The sequence below is a fragment of the Chlorocebus sabaeus genome, chromosome 9 (assembly GCF_047675955.1).
Source record: "Chlorocebus sabaeus isolate Y175 chromosome 9, mChlSab1.0.hap1, whole genome shotgun sequence".
NCBI classification, from domain to species: Eukaryota; Metazoa; Chordata; class Mammalia; order Primates; family Cercopithecidae; genus Chlorocebus; species Chlorocebus sabaeus.
This window is the reverse complement of record NC_132912.1, coordinates 109533175-109559178: the sequence shown is the minus strand read 5'-3', so window position 1 is coordinate 109559178 and position 26004 is coordinate 109533175. Positions and strand designations below refer to the sequence as shown.

Here is a 26004-nt window from a genome sequence, read left to right as displayed (position 1 = left end):
TCAGTCTAAAGAAGTAGGTTTTATTTAGTCTAAAAGTAGATCTTCCTCTCATTCCTGATTTTAGATCTTGTAAGCCTTCTCCTTGTCATTTATTTATTTATTTATTTATTTGTTTATTTATTTATTTTAGACAGTCTCACTCTGTCGCCCAGGCTCTAGTGCAGTGGTGTGGTCTCAGCTCACTGCAACTTCCGCCTGCTGGGTTCAAACAATTCTCCTGCTTTAGTCTTCCCAGTAGCTTGGACTACAGGTGCACGCCACCATGGCTGGCTACTTTTTGGATTTTTAGTAGACATGGGGTTTCACTATGTTGGCCAGGCTGGTCTTGAACTCCTGACCTCAAGTGATCTGCCCACCTCGGCCTCCCAAAGTACTGGGATTATAGGCTTGAGTCACCGTGCCTGGCCAGCCTTCTCCTTGTCATGTGGGACACAGTTGCTATTACTAGTTTCTCAATTATCTTTTTAGAAATGTTCTGTGAATTGCCAAACGTGTGGTGTGTGTGTGTGTGTGTGTGTGTGTGTGTGTGTGTGTGTGTGTGTGTGTAGTCTTACTTTGCTTGGGCTGCAGTAACAGAATACCATAGACTGGGTAACTTAAACAACAGATATTTATTCTTCATTGTTCAAGGCTGGGGAGTTCAAGGTGCTGGCAGATTTGGTTCCTGCTGAAGACTCCCTTCCTGGCTTGCAGATGGCTCCCTTCTGTCTGTGTCCATACATGGTAGAAAGAGAGAGCTCTGATCTCTCTTCCTCTTTTTTTTTTTTTTTTTTTTGAGATGCCTGCCTCAGCCTCCCCAGTAGCTGGGACTATAGGTGCCCACCACACCTGGCTAATTTTTTGTGTTTTTAGTAGAGAGGGGGTTTCACCGTGCTAGCCAGGATGATCTCACTCTCCTGACCTCATGATCCCCCAGCCTCAACCTCCCAAAGTGTTGGGATTACAGGTGTGAGCCACCACACCTCTTCCTTTTTTTTTTTTTTTATCAGGGCATTAATCCCATCATGAGGACCCTATCCTCATGACCTAAGTTAAACCTAATCACTTCTTAAAGACCCTATTTGCAAATACCGTCACATCATTGTGGGTTAGGGTTTCAACATATGAATTTTGAGGAGACAAAAATATTCAGTCCCTAACATATATAGATAGAGATACCCATATTTACATAAATGGTAGCTGTGCACACTGTTCTATACCTTGGTTTTTTTTTTTGTTTGTTTTTTGGTTTTTTTTTGCAGGGATGCAGTTTATTATGCATACATCATTATTTTTAGTTGACTACATATCATTTTGCTCTAAGAATATAGATTGGAGGTAAATCTTATGCCTAATTAATGCAAAACATAAACTATATATGTTAGTGGGATATATATATGGGAAAAGAGAAATACGTGAAGAGAAAGAGAGACGGGGGCAGCAAGAAAAAGAAAGGGACAAAGGAAATAGCATTCCTTTCTTTAACCGCCTCAGTTCATCCCCCTAGTTAAACTAGACGTGGCTCTGTCCATGGGAATGGGTGGGTAAAATTGAAAACAAGGAAAATATCAGAAGTTAACTTTCGCTTTTAACTTTCCAAGGTCTTAGATTCTGGCAAAGTAAGAACAAAGCACAGAACATTCTAGTGTGATTTTGATGTTAATATTTATCAATACCTTTGAATATACATCCTACCTCCTGCCAAAAGATGTGATTCTACCTTACCCTAATTTCTCTAATCTGCCTGTGGAAAAGACATTCAGGTTGTTTCAAGATTTTTACTACTATAAACTGTGTAACAAGGATCTAGCTCAGACGGGAGTTTAAATATCCTTTATTCATGTCATTCAGAATCACTGTGACAGTGACCTTTTAGGAGCCAATGAGCTCCCTGCAATGAGGGCAGTGAAAGTATCTCCTCTTGATTCCTCTTGAAATCACACTGCCTCTCATCAGCCTTTAGAGTTACAGGCAGAATAGATCACCAAGGTACATAATAGCTTCCCACCTCCACTCCAATTCTTTTGCTTTTATATGAACTTCTAAGAGGAATGCATTTTTATCTTTCTCATTTTCAAACACTACCCTAAAACCCCTGTGGGAGTTGAAAGCCAGAGAACTACATTAGAGAAATCTCTTAAAAAGCTAGCAAAACTGCCTGAAAAAGTTAGGCCATTTGCAAACAAACTGGCTCTGAGATAATAACACAAGGACTTCTATATGGCAAGATACCACTTTTACCCCTATCAAAACGAGACATTTGTAACTAAAGGAGGTTTTTGTTGCACAGAAGCTTATTTACCTCTCTCCCTCTGGTGCTCTTGTTCAGGATGGTGTAAGCCTTGCTTTTAAAGTCCAAACTGACATCTCCTGTCTCCAGGAACTCAACTCTGTCTCTTACTGAATCTCCTTTCTCTGGTCAGCGTTTTTTTCTCCCTCTCTTACTAATTTTATGTCGTACTCATGAGAAACCTTCATCTCTGTGTGTTTTGTCTATAAAGTATAAAGTTAGTTTATGGAAGACAGGGTTCATGTCTTTTTCTTTCATTCTCTCCCTTTTTGGGTACGTAGAAAGGCCTCAGAAAATAAGCAAATAAAGGACTGAAATAAATGAATGTTGTCCTCCTAGTTTATCCTGGAAATGCAGTTGCTGCTTTGCTAATGAAAAAGCATGAGGGACAAATCTTTTCTCAAGTCCTACTTTCAAGTGACTGCAAATATCTGCTCATGGTGCCTAGAACTATAGGGTAGGAAGTAGCCATTCAGAGGACTTGGCAGAAGTTGGTTCCTACCAAAAGAAACAGTGAAAAATATGGACAGGATGGGCAAGAAAAAGGAACTGAGATTAAGTGGTATATATATACAGTGTTTTCTATGTCACCAGAGGTCTTATATATGCATTATTGTAACCTGAACAGACCTCACCACTGCTTCCACCAGTGCTAATTGCAATATTTTCTTGCCTATTCCTTGAAGAAGGAATCTTTTCTGTGAAAGCTTGATTAGCAAAGCTCTTCTAATCAAAAGCCATAAAATTATCTTTATAAAAACATTACGCGTTATTGTATATGAATTCGAATTGATCTGTTAAGTAAAAGAAATAAAACCTCCTTCTTTTGTTTTTGAAAACAGAGACACATCTTGCCCATTCAAGTCTTAATAGTGCAACAAGCACTACTTAAACTTAAGCTATTTAATCCTCATAACAACCTTCTGAAGTAAGCTTTTGATTATCATCATTAACAGATAGGGAACCTATGGTATAGAGAAGGTAAGTAATTTAGGTAAAGTCACACAGCTGGAAAGTGCCAGAGCCAGAATTTGAGTGAAGGCTGTCTGTCACTGAAGTCTGTGCTCTACTAAATCAACAAATGCTGTTGTCTCTGCCTCTTAGCCTTATGTTCTTGTCTTGGACTGTGAGCCCTGGAAATCTAGCCCCCTCAGACATATGAATGGTGAGAACCCAGAGTTCTTTTGACCACAGTGCCAACTGTGCTTGGCAAATGGCTCACATGGGTTCCTTAAGCTTGGTTGATTTTTCTAGAGAAGGCATGGGAACTCGTAAATTGCATAGTACCATGACTGTTGATGAAAATCTCGGTCTCTGCCCACATAGTCTGTATTTTCTAACTCTGAGCAGCTACCTTAAGCTGACAGAAAAGTTGTCAGTCAAAGCAATATTTATTAGACTCACTTCTCGAAACCAGTTACTTCAAATTATGTAGGAACTATGGGGCTATCTAGGATAATTCAGCAAAGTATAGTTAAAATAAACCTCCTTTAATGATTTCTGCTTGGAACCTGGCTACTGGGAGTGTGTATGGGACTGAGGGAGATTTCTCTAGTGTTAAATCAAATTGTTAAGTTACCATGGGTAATAACATAGAATTTCCCTAAAGAAGAAATGAAGACCAATTCATATTTTTTCCTCATCACCGAACACATTGATAATTATTTTTATTTCTGGTAGCAATGGTCATGCCACCCCTGGAAGTAATAAATAGCAATTGTGAAATAATTATGGCATGTAACAACTTATTCTTTTTTTTTTTTTTTTTTTTTTAGTACAGACAGGGTTTCACCATGTTGGCCAGGAAGATCTCGATCTCTTGACCTTGTGATCCACTTGCCTTGGCCTCCCAAAGTGCTGGGATTACAGGCGTGAGCCACCATGCCCAGCCTGTAACAACTTATTCTTATGTTATCCCAGTGGTTTCTGATAATGTTACCAAAGCACTAGAGATTTGATCAAGACCCTACTGCACAAAAAGCCAGTCACTGAGACAGCAAGTATTGCCAAGGAAGAAGGCTTTAATCAGGTGCTGCAGCCAAGGAGATGGGGGCTCAGTCTCAAATCCATCTCCCTGGCTAAAAGTATGGGATTTTCTTTTTTTTAGCAGGAAATCAATGTAACAGGGTGTAAAACAGGAACTAGGGAGGGGAAAGGAGACATCTGGTTCATGGTCTGATGAGTTTCAGTTCTTTTATACTTTTTTTTTTTGAGAGGCTTGAAGATCCTTTCCTGAGGAAGGAACTCAGATAAAACAAATACAGGTTTCAAGCTTTAACAGCAGAAGGGTCAATTTCTATGTTTATCTAAAAGAACAGTGTATGGGAGTATTGAGCTGGTTTTATTAATACTACCATAGCAACCATAAATATAAACTTTCCTCCAAGGAGTTCAGATTATTTCTAAAACTTATTTACGTATATAGAACATCATGTAAGAGACAGAATAATATTACCATTAATAGAATAGGTGTCCTTTTAATTTAACTGACAGCAACAGTGGTCTTGTTCTTTCCTATGCTGGAAACCAATTATATTGGGAGGCAGTACAACTTGCAGGTCAAGGGGTTCAAGGACACTGAGGTTTAATTTCTAGCTTTGCCATTTACTAAGTAAAAAAATTCATGGGGAAGTTACATAATTTCTGTGCGACTCAGTTTTTTCCCCCTGTAAAATAATTAATACCTACTTCATCAAATGAGATGCTTCTTGTGAGTTAGTTACATGCCTTGTGCCTAAGAATCATCTTGAATGCCCACTGGCTAACAGTGTTAATATTATTCATAATAGCCACCTTTCTATCTCTACTAATTTTGTTTTTCTTTGTGTTGTCGTCATTATCAGGTTTGCTTTTCCCATTTTGTGACGGCAGTGGACACTAGTAGCTTTAGGCTTACTTTTTTTTTTTTTTTTTTTTTTTGACATTGTCTCGCTCTGTCACCTAGGCTGGAGTGCAGTGGCGTGATCTCGGCTCACTGTAACCTCTGCCTCCTGGGATCAAGAGATTCTCCTGCCTCAGCCTCCCTGAGTATCTGGGACTACAGGCGCATGCCACCACACCTGGCTAATATTTTGTATTTTAGTAGAGACGGAGTTTCACCGTGTTGCCCAGGCTGGTCTTGAACTCCTGAGTTCAGGCAGTCCACCTGCCTCAGCCTCCCAAAGTGCTAGGATTACAGGTGTGAGCCACTGCGCCCGGCCTAGGCTTACATTTTAACAGCTTGGAAATCCCATCAAGCCAGTCTGTCTCTTTTTCTCTGTTTCCAGGGATTGAATCTGAGAGGCGTGGCTTGGATCAAGGACATACAAGATGATTCATTACTCATGTAGATCAGACACATATCTACCCCGATAACTGAAATACGATCTGCGGTTGAGACCTAATCAAACTGCATGGTTCAAGGTTGAAGGAAATGTAATTCCTAAAAAGGGAATAGAAAGACCAAAAAAAAAAGATTATGCTACTGTAAGGGAAGATGGGTTTTCTTATTAGGGAAAATATATATAGATGGGAGAACTGAGTGTCATAAGGATAAAATTCTAACAGGGGATTTGTATTTGTTGAGTAACTACATTGGTGTAGCCACATGATAATCATGCTATTTGATCCTCTTAACAAGATTATATGGTAGTGGTTAGTATTCCCATTTTGATGAAACAGAAAAGTGAAGTGATGTAGTTTATCCAACATAACACATAATTTGTTACAGCCAGGTTTTGAAAGATCAGCTCAAATTCAAGACTTATTCCCTTCTCATCCTCCAATAAAAGACAGGAGAAAAAACTTTAAATGCTAAAATTTTATTTTAATTGATTTTAGTTTAGCACTTCAGTAGGTAAAAGCTAAGGTGCTGCATTTGACACTGAACAAAGAACATGGTGGTGGACAATCAATGGCATCCAAATGCTTTAAATAAGGAAAGCTCCTGCCAAAAGCTAAATTCTCTACTCAAGGACAGTGAATGTGGTTTGTTAGGATCTGAGTCAAGTTTAGTATAAAGCAATGGAAGGCATTTCTCATTAGAAACTCTTCAGCAATCTATTAATTATGCAAAAGACAAGGCAATCTCGGGGCTGTTTCACTTAATTAGAAATAGGTTCAGCCTTATCTTATTGATTATGTTACTCTGACATACAGACAGCTGACTTGACATAGGGACAGCTGAACGGTGATACATATTTTCTGTGACTAATTCACACATGGAAAATGAAGAGTTGGCTCAGCAATGAACCTTTGTTATTTTGGAATGCCAGCTATGTTTCAGTGATGTCCCTCTGGGGCTTATATGACATCTGTATTACATAGCAGAAGGATAAATGTTTATCCTTATGCTATACTCAGTGCACTTCAGCATGTATACCCATTCTCATTCTTTCCCACAGTTCCATGCCAGGCAATGTGAATGACTTCCCATTCCACATCTTTTTCAACAAGTCCCATTTGTTGAGCATTTACTGTGTGCCAAGACTTGTGCTAAGTCTTTTGCACATATTGTTTAAATCAGTCCTCCCTCAAATAATTGATGTGAAATAGTTTATTGATCAAGACTCTTTCTAGATACGTGATAGAAAAATGCATCCTGTTTTAAGAAGAAAAAAATTTTTAAAGAGATATTGGCTTATGGATCTGAGAAGTCAGAAGGAACTTTATTAGACTCCACTACATCCATAGGCTTCTTGAATGCATCAGATCTTGATCTCTCCCCATCATTCCACTCTCCTTTTCTCTATTTTAGCTTCACTTGGGCAAAATTTCTCTTTGCAGTGGCCTCTAGAAGCTTCTGTCTTCCCAGTTCACTCTAATGTAAAAGAAAAGTACTTCTTGCTTGTTCCAGAAAAACTCCTAGGATTAAATCTTATGGGATCTGATTAGGTAAAATGGCCATAGATAGACCTGGGGCTAGAATCAACTTTAGTAAACCACATGGACAGAAAATAAGGAACATGATGCCTGGGGAGAGACTAAGGTGCTTTTATCAAAAGAAGTGGAGAGGATAATGGGAAGGCATCAACAAGAGGTACCCATTATCCAGAGATGTTTCAGTCTTCTTTTTCAGATGAGAAATAAATAAGGTAAATAAATAAAAAAACAAACACTATCTTATATAATTTTGCCTAATGTCTCACACTAGTAGACAATAGTAATGAAATTCAAACCCAGGTATGTCTGGCTAGAGAGCCTGTGTTATCTGCACACCATGCTATAATCTACCTCCAGGGCATCTTCATGGCTCCCACTGTGCCATGAACCAGTAAAGTCTGGCTTGAGCTTGAGCTCTCTTCTTACGTAAAACTCCTACGTTGGCAGATACTTTATCCACATCCACTGGTCCTCACTGCTAGTCCTTGAAGTGACTTTTTTTTTGTATACCTGTCCTATTCTCGCTGCCCCAAATTTACTCCTCTAACCTTGAGTATCAAGGCTGACACAAAAGAGGCAGCTTCATAAACTTTTGCTGACACACCTGTCCATGATCAGAAAACACTCCGGAATATAAAATAGCCTCTCTCTCTCTCTGATTCTGACTCATATCATTACCATTCATTCTCAAGGCCTTGTTGAATATTGCCGCCAAGTCAACTTCAGATTTTTATCCCTCTTATTGTGGTTTGATAGTTTGGTTTATATGCACGAGGTCACTATGGCCATTTCTCTTCCTCCTTCATATATACCAGTCATTCAGCACAGCGCCCCCAAGACTTCTGTAAGCCACCCACACCAAAGATGCTTAGAGAATGTGGCGCAAGGTGGCTGTAACTCTTCCCTCTTCCCACCCTGCAGTGAATTTAGTGGATTCAGTAACAAGAGACTGAGCCTCTGCATTTTTCCTTCTCCAGGTTCTGCAAACTGGAAATGGGATGAAGTCTAATAAGGTTACAAAAAACGGAGAGAAAGAGCGTAAAACTCTGTCAGATAAAAATGACCAGATATACCGATAATAGATTAGGAAGGGGGTATGGCATTTTTTTTTTTTTTTTGTCTCCAAGATACTCTACCTCATCTCTTACTCAAAGCTATGAAGCAGGGCACTGTCTGCAGAAAACTTCGAAATGAATACCATCACTTACTTTCAATTTTATGTTGAGGTTGCAGTGGAATATCTTACCATTTAGAATCAGCTTTTTAAAAATAGGCTTCCATATTTCCTTATTCCTCATATCGCAGCCTAACCACTTTTGGGTCATATTTATCTCTGCTCTCTTACCTCTTCTTAAAAATGTGGATTTCCAAGTTGCATCAGTTCTTCCCTCATAATATTATCCCTGCCCACTTCCTCTCCCATTCTCCTTTAGTATTACCCTGGTTTAGCTCCACCACCAATACCCTACCGAGAAATAATGAAAAAGCCTCTCCATTCATCTTCCTATATCACTGCCTAAGGACTCCCGTGTCTACCCAATCAAATATTTGTCTCATTCCTCATTGTTTGCAACATAAATTGAAGAGGAAGAATCTAACTAGGTTCTTGCCAATGTGGGCTCAAATGTCCTTTATCTGACCTACTACCCACTCCAGTTCTGTATGCTAAATTCCAGGAGGCCAGGTAAGTAATAGTAAGCACTAGTAAGTCTATGGATCTGTCAATACTTCTTACATCTGTCCTTATTTATTTTAGCAATGATTAATTTTTACATCTATTATGAGCCAGGACAGTTTTAGTCTTTGAATACAAAGGTGCTGTCTGAGGATTTTTGTTATTATTAGGATCACAGTGGATCTTTATGGCCTTATACCAAAGCCCACCTCTGCCATGGAGCCTCCTTTGGTTCTCTCTGCTTTTGGGGGCAAAATAAATCTCTTTCGTCTCTGAATTTAAATGTGATGATGTCACAGATAAAATGTAATATATCATACCACGTACTGGATTGCAGGTCTATATATGTGATTGGTAGGAAAAGCATGGATTTAGGATGAACATATTCAGGTGTAAATTTCCAGCTTTACTATTAACTAACTAGGTGATTCCAAGAAACAATTTCATCTGCCCAAGCTTCAATTTCCTGCTACAAAGTCTTGTTTTTAGAATTAAAAATGACATATTATCATTATTACCATTAAGTAACTTAGCACTTAGTGTGTTCTCCATATATATTTCTTTATTGTCTTCTTTTCATTTCCTTCCAGAAGATAAGTTTTTTAAGGTTCAAGACTCTGCCTTTAGCTTATTTCTATCTTGTGTACTACAGTAAATAGAGCAGCAGAAACTTGTGCATACACACATACAGGGTGCTAAAACTCATCAGATTTACACATGCTTGTACGTGCACACATATAAATCCATCAACACACAGATTGAAATATCTTGAGTAGACCTCATTAGTTAAATTAGAGAGCCATAATAGGTAACCTCTGTATTTCCCTCTAGCATGAAAATGCCAGAATTCTAAATCACTGAAGTGTATATTGAAGGAAGGAAAATTTTAGATCCATAAAAGTCACACTTTTCTATGCACTAGGTGATTTATTAACTCCTTAGGCTGTCCTATGGAGTAATCAGATCCCTGTAACCAGAGAAATTCAAGCAAAACCAGAAAGACTCATCCTAGACTGCTCTCACAGTGTGAGCCTGTCCTTTACTGCTGATGTTGACAGGTCTTGATACGTTTCAGAATATGGAGTTCAGGAGAACTCAGAAAGCCCTTTTCTTTGAGAATGGATGTTATTCACTCTTCTTTTACACTTTCCCTTATTCTCCCAGGCAGTCTCTTCTGATTCTGAGCCTCTGCCCTCTCAGTAGAATCTTGTATGGTTTGGATAAGGAGCAGGGAGAAGTGGCAGAGAATCTTCCCTGAGATCCCTTCCCAAGGTCTGTACTGAGGCATTTCTAGTGCCTGCACTATTAGTGCTAGCTAAGAAAATTTTTATTACCTTGAGAGGCGTGGTATTTCTTCTTCTTTTTTTTATTGTTGATGATCTCCACATAAATGCTGTTTGCTAACCCTTTTGCAACTCCTCCACTTTTTTTTTTTTCTTCTTGTTACTATTACTCCGCTCTGTCACCAGGCTGGAGTGCAGTGACGCAATCTCAGCTCACTGAAAACTCCACCACCCAGGTTCACGCCATTCTCCTGCCTCAGCTTTCCGAGTAGCTGGGACCACAGACGCCCACCACCATGCCCGGCTAATTTTTTGTAGTTTTATTAGAGACAGGGTTTCACCGTGTTAGCCAGGATGGTCTCGATCTCCTGACCTTGTGATCTGCCCACCTTGGCCTCCCAAAGTGCTGGGATTACAGGCGTGAGCCACTGCACCTGGCCCCTCCTCCACTTCTCAATCTTTTCCTGTGATTAGCAAGTTTTTCCCTTCAAATTAAGATAAATTTCCCCTGCTGCAGTGTGAGCCCATCACTTTTCATGTGACCTTCATTCACTAATGGCCATCATTGATTCCTGTCATCCTTATCTTGATGATACCTGTCCCCACAGACTGCAGCTTCTCTATCTTTGAACAATAGAAATTCAGTCACTTCTCAAGACTTCACTAAGAATTATGATGGCAGAATGCGAGTGATTGCCATGAATGAGGGTAAGAGGGAAAAAATATCCTTATAATTGTGTCTTCTTAATTTAAAATTTTGTTAGAAGGAATTGACTTGGCCCTAGTGATCACATCTCACTTAGCTTTCAAATTAAGGGCTTCTAGGTTTGCATCCTATCTTTGTATGGTTATCCTTGTTCATTCAATCATCAACTTTGAATGTTGCCTTTAGTCAATAGGAGATGGTGTTTAACGTGTAAAAATGAGAGTTCTGGAGTCAGAGTACCTTTGCCAGAATCCTGTTTTCAAGGGGCCTGACATTGAGCTCTTTAATTAACTTCTTTAACCCTTACAGTATTCATCAGTAAAATAGTCCTCATAAGAGTGTCTTCCTCGTATACTCATTGTAAGGATTAAAATGAGATCATTCAGGTTGGTTACATATATGATGAGTTAATGCTAACTACTGCTAAAAAGAGGAATAGGGAAGAGTTGGGTATTAATGTGTTTCTGAAATGTGGCAATCTCATTTTGATTCGATTGAATAATTTATATTTTCAATGGGAATTTTTAGTGTGTGCATGTATTTTACTTCTTTGTTGCCCAGAATCAGGAACCATGGATAGAAAATCAGCTGAAGGTTTTATTTGTAGCTTCTCAATTTTTTTCTTTTCTTTTTTTTTTTTTTTTTTTTGAGACGGAGTCTTGCTGTGTCACCCAGGCTGGAGTGCAGTGGCATGATCCCCGCTCACTGCAAGCACCACCTCCCGGGTTCACGCCATTCTCCTGCCTCAGCCTCCTGAGTAGCTAGGCCTACAGGCACCTCCCACCACGCCCAGCTAATTTTTTTTGTATTTTTAGTAGAGATGGGGTTTCACCGTGTTAGCCAGGATGGTCTCGATCTCCTGACCTCGTGATCCGCCCTCCTCAGCCTCCCACAGTGCTGGGATTACAGGCGTGAGCCACCGCGCCCGGCCCTGTAGCTTCTCAGTTTTATATTATCCAACTCATTTAATTAATATCAATGGAGTGATTTTACAAGCCAAATTCTGTCCGCAAAGATGTAGGAAACACAGTCCCTTCTACAAAGGGGCTTGCAACTGCTTAGGTAGGACTGCAAAGAGAATGCCATACGGAAGGATATTTCCGCTGCATAGCTACTGCTCAGTGACTTTGCAGCCAAGCAGGTTTGGGACCTGAGGTCACAGGTGGGCAGTCTCAAGTAAAACTGGGCATGGAATTGGGAAGAGAAGAACAAGGACAAACTAGAACCTGTCGGGACATCTGCATCTGCCTCTCACTACCTCTAACTAAAATGTGTCCTGGAAGGAATTGACTGCCGCTCCTTTCCTGCCTTCCAAATCTCCTATTTCCTTTTGGCGAATTCTAATATGAAATCACACAGAGACTCTGAGAAATGTAGTTCAGGTAGAAGTAAATCACAGTCTACCCTTTGAAAGCTTGTCACCTGTGCAGGTATTTTGAAACCATGTATAACTCTCAAATAAAAAACAAAAGCAAAATTATGCTTCTACCTAGCATGATGGCATTTCTGCTCCTCCATAACTTAAATGTGATAAATAACTTCCCTCAAAATGAGAACATTTGGGTATGCCACATTATGTATATTTGGGTAATATTCCTCCTCTCATTGAATCATGCTTCCCCTTTCTATATCCTGAAAGCATAGAAATACTGAGATGTAGGATTAATCAATATAATCAATATTGACATATTTTATGCAGAAAACATAGGTAAATGTGAGAGAAGAAGACAAAAGGAAAGGATTCTTACACACACACACACGTAAGAAGAAATTGACCACAGAGAGGAGACAGCAAAGTCCCTAGAACAGTGGTGGCAAGTACTGTGTATCATAAAGTCTAAATATTCATCAAATGAAGATGAATTATTTTATGTATCAGCAAAAAAAAAAAAAAATGCTGCCAATTAAACTATAGGTGTATCTAAGATATATTGTGAGTTCCATTCCACAAAGAAGTGAATGTTGCAATATTCTGCATCTCAGGGAATAGGGAGGCCTGAGGAGAGGGAGAGAGATGGGGGAATCTGTGATCTGTGGAGTCATCAGAACACACATGCCATTTATCAATTAAGTTTGCAGTCTTACATGGTTGTTTGTGGCACTCCAAAACAATCACAATAGTCACATCAAAGATCGCTGATCACACATCACCGTAGCAGGTGTTATAATAATGAAAAAGTATGAAATATTGCAAAAATTACCAAAATGTGGCATGGAGATATGAAATGAGCACGTACTTTTGGAAGAATGACACTGATAGAATTGCTGCATGAAGAGTTGCCACAAACCTTCAATTTGTAAAAAAGAAAGAAAGAAACAAACAAACAAAAACCTCAATATCTGTGAAGAGCAATAACATAAAGTGTAATGAAAGTATGCGAGTATGCCTGTATAACATTTTAGCAATCATAAGATACTTGCTGATGTACAAGATGTTAAAATGAGGAAAAAATAACATTTTGGAATGGATGGAAGAGGTGCTCAATAAATATTTTCTGAGTGAGTGAAAAATGTAGGACAGATAATGGGGATGAGGTAGCATTATTTATTCATTTTATTTATTTTAATATTTCAATTGACACAGAATAGTACATATTTATGGGATACATATAATATATAGTTACCAGATCAGAGTGATTAGCATATCCATCTTCTCAAACATTTATTTCTTTGGGCTGGGATCACTCTATATCCTCTCTTCTTGCTGTTTGAAAATATATAATATTATTGTTAACTGTAGTCATCCTGTTGTGCTACAGAACAAGAGCACTTATTCTTCCTATCTAGGTGTCATTTTGTATCTTTAAGTACATTTTCAAATTGAAGGTTAAATAGGGTTGTCATAGTAGATAACTACTGAGATATGGAATGCTAAATTCAAGACGGAAGAGTAGAGAAGACCCAAAAACTGAAGGTTGACTTACTTGACTGAGCAGAAAAGAAAGGCAGACTAGACAGAGGAAAATTCTAAAACCAACTGTAAGACTAGTGAACCTATGTAGGTGACAAGCCCTGATGTATTTAGGCATCGGAATCTCAGGATCAAATAGAACTTAGAAGACATCTCATCTGACCTCCTATAACTTGCAGGAATCTCTTCTAAAAAATGCTAGAGAAATGGATGAAAATATCGTTTTAGTTTGAGAATGGAACTTGGTCTGTCAGGATTCTCTTCCTCTAAAGAATCTCTTCCTCTACACTAGAGGAAATGGATCTGTCCTACTATTTTTTATTGTTGACTTTGGCACTTAAAACATCAACACCTCTAAAGAGAACAATTACATAATTTAGAGAAAGCTGTCAAGGTTTTCACAGGCATAGCAAGATGTGCCCTGGGGTGGGGGACAGAACCTGCATTTATGAGATTGATGGTAAAGGGTTTTACATGAGTGCTGAAGTTTAAGGCAGATAAATCCTAGAAGACAAATACTACCAATAATTGAATTACAAAGCCATTATCATGTGCTCAGCAGAGCAACTTTATGACTCTATTGTGACAGATGAAACTTGTTAGAATATTTATGCGCCTGGGATAGCTTCTGCTTCAACATCCAAGAGAACAAACCAGCTCTTCCATTGCCTTCTATGATCAGTTGGCCTTCCTGAGTAATTCAGTAGCCAAGGAAAGCAAGATGCTGAAGAGAGAGGAATCCAAAAGAGACATAGCAGACAACCACATCAGGCATAAGCCTCACATTTGACCTCACATTTCAGCAGTTCCTGGACCCAACATCTTTAGGCTGTCATCTGCTATCAGGTTCTTTCTGTGGTAACCAGGGAAGCCCTAGAATAAATAAGAACTATGGGTGTCAGCATTGTTTTCTTCTTATGAATAAATGAAAAATAAGAACATCCCAGAAATAAGAGCCACTATAACAACCTTAACCTTTTTTTGAAAAATGAAGTAGCTTTATTTTTTTGTGATTGTTGAAATGCCTGAATCATAAATATAGGACAGCTGAAGTGATACAGTTGTTTACTTGCTTTAATGACAGCATGCCCAGTCCATTCCATGTGATGAGGCTGACTTACTAAACAGATTACTCTCCTCTCTGAAGGAAATTGTGGCTTTGCTCTAATTCATGTCCTTAATAAGATTTGGGCATAGGATTTTTTTCCTCCTTTATTTAAAAATAATTTTAGAATTACAAAACAATTACAAAGATAATACAGAGAGTTCCCATATGCTAGTCACCCAGCTTTACCTAATGTTAACATCTTACATTACCATGGTGCAGTGTTCACCATTAAAAAATTAACATTGGTAGAAAACAATGAACTAAAATAGAGACTGTCTGGATTTCTCCAGGTTTTCTACAATACCACCCCCCACCCCCAGCTTTTCTTTTTTCCTGATCCAGGATACAATCCAGAATCCCAAACTGCATTTATTTTTCATGTCTTTTTAGTCTCTTCAAATCCATGAGAGTTCCTCCGTCTTTCCTTGTCTCTGATGACCTGGCCAGTTTTGAAAAGTACTAGTCAGGTATTTTGTAGAATGCCTCTCAAATTGGGTTAGTCTGATATTTTCTCATGATTACAGGGTTATAGATTGTTGGGAAGAATATCACAGAAATGATGTACCCTGGTCATCACCTCATATCAAGGAGTACAAGATGACAATATGTCTTATTACTGATGATATTAACTTTGATCACGTGGTGAAGGTGGCATCTGCCAGGTTTCTCCATTGCAAAGTTACTCTTTTTCTTGTCCCATGTTCTTATTTGTTGGAAACTCCCAGATTTCTCCATTGGAAAGTTACTCTTTTTCTTGTCCCATACTCTGTTGGAAGCAAGTAACTAAGTTCAGCCCACACTCAAGGGAAGGAGAATTAAGCTCTAACTCCTGGCAGGATAATTATCAAAAAGTGTGTGAACGTATGTTAATATAACCAGAAAATTGATTAAGATTTTGGAGAGATACTTTGAGAACATGCGTTTGGCCACTAACTTTAGTATTCGCCAATCTTGCCTACAGCAATTATTACTATAGTGTGCTAATGAAGTTTGTCTTTATTTTTATCATTTCTTTCTACTAACTGGAATTGTTCTGGAAGGAATAATTGTTCCTCCTTGACCTTTTATTTATTATACGTTTGTTCAGTTGCTCAGTCAATGAAGAGACCAACAAAAATGGTGAATAAGCTCAATTCTGGATTGTGTTTTGTTGTTTCTTTCTTTCTTTCTTTTTTTTTTTCTTTTTCTTTTTTGAGATGGAGTCTCGCCCTGTTGCCCAGGCTGGAGTACAGTGGCGCGATCTCAGCTTGCTGCAAGCTCCACCTCCCGGGTTCATGCCATTCTCCTGCCTCAGCCTCCCAAGTAGCTGGGACTACAGGTGGCCGCCACCATGCCTGGCTAATTTTTCTATTTTTAGTAAAGATGGGGTTTCACCGTGTTAGCCAGGATGGTCTTGATCTCCTGACTTCGTGATCTGCCTGCCTCGGCCTCCCAAAGTGCTGGGATTACAGCGTGAGCTACCGTACCTGGCCTTTGTTGTTACTAATGTCCCTTTCTCACTTTAGGTGTCCCTCTGCCCTGGCTCTGAGCCGTTGTCCAGAGGATCCCTGTTGACCTACTAATTAAGGGCAAGACTTTTGGGTTAATAAAGTTTTTGTTTGTCTTTTTTTAAGGAGCGTTTTAGAGTCTGACCTGAAACGGAGGTGTCAGAAGAAAATGCACTTTCTCTGTGACTGATTTTCTTGGTTGACCATGGAGGTGGGGTTCTCTCCCAATAGTTCTGAGCTCTCTTGTCTGTTCAGTTGGCCAACTCACACATCTTTTCCAAAAGGAAGATGTTATACACATACACACACACACACGCACGCACACACTCACAGTCACACTCTATTTTACCTTTTCCTGTCTCTCCTCTGTCTTAGCCAAGGAAAAAAGCAAGCCTGGCTGCTCCCGAGAAACAAAACAGACCTGTAAGAAGGGTACTAACCTCTGTGTTTAAGTCATTTTAATTCCCAAAACAAAGAATGAAGGTTCTAAATTGACAGATTAAAAAATACGTGAGAAATACAGTATAGTAATAAGGTAAATATTCTAAACATTTTAAGCACTCTTATACCTTATGGACTTAAACCTTATGAATAAGGGAAGATTGCAATATTTCCTCCTATAACAGTTCTTCCTGTTGAAAAACGAGAGAGATGAGAGACACATACAGATATTTACCTACAAAGATCATCAGTGCAGCATCATGTCTAAAAGTAAAATGATGGCCGAGCACGGTGGCTCAAGCCTGTAATCCCAGCACTTTGGGAGGCCGTGGCAGGCAGATCACGAGGTCAGGAGACTGAGACCATCCTGGCTAACATGGTGAAACCCCGTCTCTACTAAAAATACAAAAAATTAACCGGGCGTGGTGGCAGGTGCCTGTACTCGGGAGGCTGAGGCAGGAGAATGGCATGAATCCGGGAGGCGGAGCTTGCAGTAAGCAGAGATCGTGCCACTGCACTCCAACCTGGGCAACAGAGTGAGACTCCATCTCAAATAAATAAATAAATAAATGAAAAACGATAGATATTACCAATATTCTGTGATCAGAAAACTAAGTCAACTATATAATATTGTACAGCTGGCAAAACAGTGCATTCTAATATTACATTATGTGTTATGCTCTGTTCATGATATGATGCAAAAGTCTTAAAAAGAAAAAGGAGTGCCTACACAAACACTGAAAAAGTACTGAAGGATCAACAGCAAAATATTAAAGGTGGTTAATTCTAGATGGAGGGATTGTAAGAATGTTTTACTTTCCTTTTTATACTTCTGTATACTTAATATTATATTTTCAATGAATATATATACTCCTTTTGCAGTCAGATTTTTCAAAGCGGTGTTATTTTTAAAGCGTGCTATTTAAATAAATTACACAGGCCGGGTGCAGTGGCTCACACCTATCATCCCAGCACTTTAGGAGGCCAGGATGGGTGGATCATTTGAGGTCAGGAGTTCAAGACCAGTCTGACCAACATGGTGAAACCCCGTCTCCACTAAAAATACAAAACTTAGCTGGGCATGGTGGTGCATGCCTGTAGTTCCAGCTACTCAGGAGACTGAGGCAGGAGAATTGCTTGAACCTGGGAGGCAGAGGTTGCAATGAGCTGAGATCGCACCATTGCACTCTGCACTCCAGTCTGGATGACAGAATGAGACTCCTTTTCGATAAAATAAAATAAAAAATAAAATAAAATAGTAAAGTAAAGTAAAATAAAATAAACAAATAATGATAATAATAAAGCAGTCAAGCATATTTCCAGATGGATGGTGCTGTGGTGGGATTGGTGGCAGCCAGGCAGCAGGAGGCCATGGTGACCCCTGTGGAATAGTCACAGTGAAGAAAGTCTCCTCTCTCTGGCTTCTCTTTCCTCCCTTTCTATCCTCATTCCATCTCCAATGCCTTCATTTGCTCTTCTCATTCTCCTATTCTCTGTTTTCCATGTTCTCTTTTACTCCCTCTCCTTCCCTTTCCCTCCTCCCCTTCTCTCTTTTCTTCGTCACCTTGAGATATTTTCAAAACCAGCTTTAGGAATTCATAGTGGACTACTGATTTAAAAACAGACCCAAAAATGAGATAAATGAAAAGGTATGTTTTTCATTTTTTGTCAGCACACTGATTTCCTTGGCCAAGCAATTAATATGAGTGCACAAGCAACCTGGCACAGCCTTCAAAGTATTTTCACAAAATAGCTTCCCTGTGTTTGCCCAGGCCCAAATCCCTTCACACCTTGTACTCAGAACTCCAGGAATTATTCATCAACAAACAAAGTACAGGTAGTACATCCCTAATTTGAAAATCCCAACCCTAAATGCTCCAAAATCTGACACTTTTTGAGTGACAACATAATGTCAGAAGTGGGAAATTTCATACCATACTTCGTGCCATAGGTTCTGGGTCGAAATGCAGTCACAACTTGGTTTTATGCACAAAACTACTAAACATATTGTATAAAATTGGCCAGGCATGGTGACTCACACCTGTAATCCCAGCACTGTGGGAGGCTGAGGCAGGCGGATCACTTGAGGTCAGGAGTTTGAGACCAACCCAGCCAACATGGTGAAACCTCATTTCCACTAAAAATACAAAAATTAGCCGAGTGTGGTGACATGTGCCTATAGTCCCAGCCATTTGGGAGGCTGAGGCATGAGAATCACTTGAACCTAGAAGACAGAGGCTGCAGTGAGCCAAGATTTTGCCACTGCACTCCAGCCTGGGAGACAGAGCTAGATTCCATCTCAAAAAAAAAAAAAAAAAAGGTATAAAATTATCTTCTGGTTATATGTACAAGGTGTTATAAAACATAAATAGATTTTGTGTTTAGACTTGGGTTCCATCTCTAAGATATCTCAGTATGTATATGCAGAAATTCTAAAATCTGAAAAATAAAAGCCAAAATCTGAAACCTTCTGGTCCCAAGTACTTCAGATAAGGGATGCTCAACCTCTACTAAGGAGAGCAGCTGCCATTTCACACCCCAGAAATTGCCTCTGCGATGAAGATCAATCTAATTTCCTCCTATATCTAACCCAATTCTGTTCTTACTCCCTTCCAAGCTTTACTGACTAGATCTCTTTTCCTTCTCAACTGAAGAATTTGAGGGCAATAGCCTCTTAGTGTATTTTTGCAGAAGTACCAATACCCAACAATAAAGCAAGAGAAGGCTTTGTGTCATAATAATCTGATGAAGTATGGAAAAGTGACTATAAGGATAGCTAAACCAGCCTTACCTACAGGCCAGGCACTGACTGTCCATGTAAACACTGACACTGTGTTTTCTGAGAAGGGAGAGAATTTATTAGTCATTTTGCAAGTGACTGCAAAAAAGACACCTTGAAACTTAGAAACCCTGCTATTTAACATCTAAGCTGAAGAAATTAATATCTAGTCTGTTTCCAATCTCTGGGACATGGGACCCCTCAAATATGTCCAGGCTCATGACTTCCAATACATATAATGCTTGCAGGATGTTGGAATGTCAGGATTTTCCATTATTTCTCTCTCTCTATGTATATATATCTATAGATATAGATATATATAGAGAGTATATAGTATGTATATATGTATACATACACATATGTATACATATAATTTTTTTTTTTTTGAGACAAAGAGTCTCACTCTGTCACCCAGGCAGGATTGCTGTGACACGATCTCGGTTTACTGCAACCTCTCTGCTTCCTGGGTTCAGGTGATTCTCCTGCCTCAGCCTCCCAAGTAGCTGGGATTACAGGTGCATGCCACCATGCCCAGCTAATTTTTGTATTTTTAATAGAGACAAGGTTTCGCCATGTTGACCAGGCTGGTCTCGAACTCCTGGCTTCAAGCAGTCCACCTGCCTTAGCCTCTCAAAGTGCTAGAATTACAGATGTGAGTCACCATGTCCAGCTTCTCCTTATCTTTTTAGTGTGTAAGACACACACATTACCTTCCTAGTTAACACCGTCTTGCCTCAGACACTAAGGGGCAATTTTTTTTTTTTCCATGAAAAGAATTATTGAGATGAGTTAAGGACCTGGGTTAGTAATTCCAACCTTGATACACTCTGAGTGGTGTGACTTTGGATGTGGTATTTGCTCTCTGGAAGCCTGGGCTTTCTTACAGGAGGTGTTTGAACTAGCTACCCTCTAACAGACTTTCTGTCTCTAAAGGATTCCTTAATTCATACTGTTGACAGCAGTAGTAGCTACACATATTTTGTCTTTTACCTTTCACAACAATCGTATTATTCGGTACTATTATCTCTACCCTTTTAACAGGTGATATATGGAGCCTTAGAGAAATTAGAATGCCTAGGTTCCAGTCTGATTGTATCTTTTATTAGCCGTATGCCCTTAGGCAAGTAAATTACTTTCAGAGATAACACTGTCTTTCTCTTATCTTGTCATTATTTTTCCTGAATTTGTGTCATGTGTGAATTTTCTAGGCACACAACATGTATTTTCATCCAAGTTGTTGACAATTGATGAGCAGGACACCGACAAGAGCATAGCCTTGGGGCCCTATGTGACATCAATCTCACACTTAATAGATGGAAACCAGCCATTGATTGATACCATGGAACAATGGTTTTTTTTGTTTTTTTGTTTTGTTCTGTTTTGTTTTGCTTTGTTTTGTTTTGTTTCCTGATACAGCAAAATGCTTTGTATTTTATATATTTTTCCTAACACAGCTTTCGAGAAGTATTGTGAGCATTACCTGACATGTTTATTTTTAATTTTCCTGTCTTTCCTATTGAATTGTAAGCTTCATGAGGTACAGGGATTGTTCTGTTTTATTCAGTGCTAAACCCCTAATGTCTAGAACTACATCTAGCATTTGTAGTTACTCAGTAAACATATTCAAAAATTTATTCATTTATTCATTAAAAAATTAATTCAGAATCAACCATCTGCCATGCCTGGTGTTAAATATTAAGGATATCCCAGGAATCCTCAGTTTAGAGCAATAGTCTCCATGGTGACTTACCTACACCCGTACCCTAGCGGGGTAATTGGTGATTTACTGAGGTGTGGGGAAAAGATACTTTCTGATTATTCTTTGCTCCTATTTTAGTTTCTATTTTGTGTATATTTTCTAAAGTTAGTATGTAAGTACTATACTGCATTTCCACAACGTACATCTAAGAAACCATCATGTGGTGGGTGTGCCTACTTTCCCCCACTTGCTTGAGGTGTTCAAACAAAACGTGTGGAGATAGCTGTTCTGGAATTCTCTTATGGAATATTATTTCCATGGGGTCAGGTTATCTCCAGCAACAAAATGCTCAGGTTTAAATTTTCTTTTCTTTTATTTATTTATTTATTTATTTATTTATTTATTTATTTATTTTTGAGATGGAGTCACGCTGTGTTGCCCAGTTGGAGCTCAGTGGCTCAATCGCGGCTCACTGCAAGCTCCGCCTCCCGGGTTGACGCCATTCTCCTGCCTCAGCCTCCCGAGTAGCTGGGACTACAGTCGCCCGATACTACGCCCGCCTAATTTTGTTTTTCTAATTTTAGTAGAGACAGGGTTTCACCGTCTTAGCCAGGATGGTCTCGGTCTTCTGACCTCATGATCCACCTGCCTCGGCCTCCCAAAGTGCTGGGATTACAGGGTTGAGCCACCACGCCCGGCATTGTTTACATTTTCAATTCCTTTTTTTTTTCTTTTTTTTTGAGACAGAGTGTCTCTCTGTCGCCCAGACTGGAGTGTAGTAGAGCAGTCTTGGCTCGCTGCAGCCTCTGCCTCTCGGGTTCAAGCGATTCTCCTTCCTCAGCCTCCCGAGTAGCTGGGATTGCAGGTATGTGCCACCACGCCAGGATAGCTTTTGTATTTTTAGTGAGACGAGGTTTCACCATGTTGGCCAGGCTGGTCTCAAACTCCTGACCTCAAGTGATCCGCCTGCCTTGGACTCCCAAAGTGCTGGGATTACAGACGTGAGCCACCATGCGTAGCCAAGACAACGGCAGTTTTCCCCAGGGGAAAAGTGGGCCAAACTCTGGACTTTCTTCTCTGAATTTCCATCTCTCAGTTTTTGGCCTCATAATTCTTTTATTTCCTTGGTAGATCTCTTATTACTTTAAATATTTACCCAACCTTTTTGGTTATCCATAGTGAGTGTATAGTTCAAATACCTAGTCCACTAACCTTGCCTTTTAAAACAGTCCCTGACTGGCCACAGCAGCTCACGCCTGTAATCTCAGTGCTTTGGGAGGCCAAAGTGGAAGGACTGCTTGAGTCCAGGAGTTCAAGACCAGCTGGGGCAGTATAGTGAGATCCTGGGATTACAGACGTGAGCCACTGTGCCTGGACTTTTAAAAACTTTTTAATAGAGATGGGGTCTGGTTTTGTTGCCCAGGCTGGTCTCAAACTCCTGGACTCAAGCAATCCTCCCCTCTCAGCCTCCCAAAATACAGGGATTACAGGTGTGAGCCACTGCGCTGAGCAATTCCTTTAAACTTACATTTGCTCTACCCTCTAGTCTGAAGTTCTTTGTCCTTAACAGAAATGGATAAAGAGAGGAGAAGTGGAGAGGTTCTCTCTTCTCCCTGTCTTCTGTTACTGTGGACCCTCTGGCCCCACGCAGGGTCTCCAGCCTCCTTTCTTCCGCTGAATTTAACGTCAACACAAGCATGCCCCTCCAGGAGGTCCTTAGCACTGCTTCTCTGACCAGAACTCTTCCAGGCTTTCACCTTCCTGGCCCTCTTACTAAGATGGTGTCAGACTTGTAAGTATTCAAGATTTAAGAAAATCCCAGGTCTCCTCCCTACGGAAACACCACTCATCCTTTTTTCTCTCCCTTTGTGATTTGTGCACATTTACTACCCACTTAGACTTTATTTTCCAGATGGAGAATATTTTCTTTTTATTAATAGTACAGATGTATTAATTATTAGAGTATTGCATATATACATCTTCCTTATAAAAATTCTTAAATTACTGGTAAGGATAAGGATCCCTTTGACTATTACCCACAACCCCCAAACTCTACCAAAAGTGACTCCAATTATGAATTTTTAATGTGTATCTCCAGTTATTTTTCCTATTTATGTATATATTTTCTTTGGGTCCATCAATAGACAATGACTGAATAAATTGGATATTTTCATTTAATAGGTTGCAATAAAATAGAGATTTATCTCATTAATTTTATGTTCTGGTATGGAACCATCTCTAAGATATATTATTGAGTACATTTAACAAGTTGCTAAAAATACGCAGGGTATGATACCGCTAAAGTTTAAAAAGATAAAAAGAAACCTTATTAAAAATATTTTAAGCTTTTCCTTTACCTTAATCTCATGCTCTTTGATCAGTTGAAATGCATTTCTCTGTATCTCATTGGCACTGTGATTTTTGTGTGGGGATCAGGAGCACTGATCTGGGCATGGTCCCTCTCTGGACCCCCACATACTTTTATCGTTTTTTTTTTTTTTTTTTTTTTTTGAGTCCAGTGGCATGATTTCAGCTCACTGCAACCTCCACCTCCCGGGTTCAGGGTTCAAGTGATCCACCTGCCTCAGCCTCCTGAGTAGCTGGGATTACAGACATGTGCCACCATACCTGGCTAATTTTTGTATTTTTAGTAGAGATGGAGTTTCATCATATTGACCAGGCTCATCTCGAACTTCCAACCTCAAGTAATCCACCTGCCTCGGCCTCCTAAAGTGTGTAAGCCACCATGCCTGCACCATCTTCCTCTTTAAAAAAAAAAAAAATATATATATATATATTTAAAAATATATATATATTTTTTTATGTGTATATATATATATTTAAAAATATATATATTTTTTTTATGTGTATATATATATATATTTATGTGTGTGTATATATATTTTAAGAAACAACAAAGAGAGGGAAGCATAAAAGTGGAGAAATAAGAAGGAAACACAAAAATGCAAACATTGATGGAAAAAGCAAAGTCACTGTTGTTTAAACTTTTAGTCCTATTTACCAAGCCCTTTGCTCAATAAACATGTTCACCTCCTCACTGCCCTCCTGAGCTTTATGTATTTCTTCATTCCAGGTCAGACTTGCATGCCTCACTTTGCTCCCCTACACCTACACACACACAGTCACATGCACACACACACCCACACACTTTGCTGCAGACATCATCGAAATAAACACTTGGGCTTCTGGTTTGGGCAGTAAAGATGACAAAATGCAGCATATAGAGGGCTTCAGGATGCTGGCAATGCTGAGTCTCAGTAGGCCATTATGCATTGAGGAGATTAAGCATCATTTTTATCTGTCTGTTTATTTACTGATCTATGTATTTGTTCTTTTTAGTAGGTACCTTTGGTTCTGGGGAACCAATGTGACAGTGTGGGGGGCCAGAGGAATAAAAGCAGAAAGCAGACATGTTTCTTAGGCTTAAGGGGGAGGTTAAATGGCACCTTAGGCTGCTTTGTAGATTATCTGGCCCATTTGCCCTTGTTGGACAGCAGATGAGACCTCAGGCTAAGATGCTGTATTCAAAAACAAAAGCTGTGGCCTTAACCAGGATTATCTTGAAGATGTTTGTCTGAGGGCTAATTATGGTGGCAGGTGACGGGGAAACCCTTGCCTGTAGGAGAGGAAACCAAGGTATCTCACTGCCAATACCTGCCAGGCACTTTGGTAGCAGACAGGACCTCTTGCCCTCATGGGCTTTGTTTCTGAAGAGGGGCTGTGGGAACATGAAGAGGAAGGCAGGGGTCTCTATCCTTCCAGCTCCTGTTCCTCTGCAGGTCCCTCCTCGTTCCTTCCCATATACCATTAACTGCAATTCTGAATCTGAATAAATAGGTGCTATCATATCATGATATTTATTTTGTAATACTTGCTCTGCAGTTGTCTACATCAGGACATTTTGTGGCTCTGCAGCATTTATTAGGCACTCTATTAAGCTGGTATAAACTTGGACAAAATGCCAGGCAAATGATAAACTAGTGACATTTCTGAGTTTCTCTGTAGAAAATGTCTACACAGGCTGCATTTGGCCGATTGTATTTCAGAAGGCTGATGTTGCATTGCTCACATCACTGGTATACTATTTCAGGGTGTGATTTATTTTTCTTCATATTCTTGTCTTCAGTGATCTTTAGGCTTTGTTTCAAAATAGCTCCTAAATGTGAACACCTACTTAAGATACTGGAAGCGTAGATGCAGGAGGCTGCAATGGGCTTTGTCTTGTTTTCATCAACAAAACTCAGCTAGATGACCCATGCAACTTCACCTCATACTCCCTCAATAGCGAGGACCACACGTAGACCAGGACTGGAGTTCTTTTCACCTGTTTATAAATGTATATGCTTACCTTTCTTTAGTGCCATCTCATGGCTTTCAGGATCAAATACAAAACCTTAGCATTATGCAAAAGGTGCTTTTTGATTGGAACCCTGGTATCTTTCCAGTTTTCTTTTACTAATCTACTTTGGGAACACTGGATCCAGCCTATTGACTTACAATAGATGCCTATATGGATCATCCTCTCTTTGAACTAGGGCCCCAGTGCCTGCTATTTGTCTGTAATTAGAATGCTGTTCACCCCTTCTGTCCATTGATCCTATTCCTGCATATACTTGAAGATTTGATTCATTTACTCCAAAGGGTTCCTGGACCTTGCTTTTCCTCCGGGTTTCCATACGCAGGTGAAAGGTCATTCCTCCTGTGGCTTCAAATAGCACCTTGAATGTTAGAACCCTTGCTTCATTGGGTTACTCTTCTGTAGCCT

General features: G+C 39.6%; 1 protein-coding gene across 4 annotated transcripts in view; it reads left to right on the top strand.

Moving 5' to 3' along the window:
* The window catches only part of SORCS1 (sortilin related VPS10 domain containing receptor 1), a 588551-nt gene that overhangs the window by 399476 nt on the left and 163071 nt on the right, over positions 1-26004 (top strand). The window lies entirely within an intron of this gene.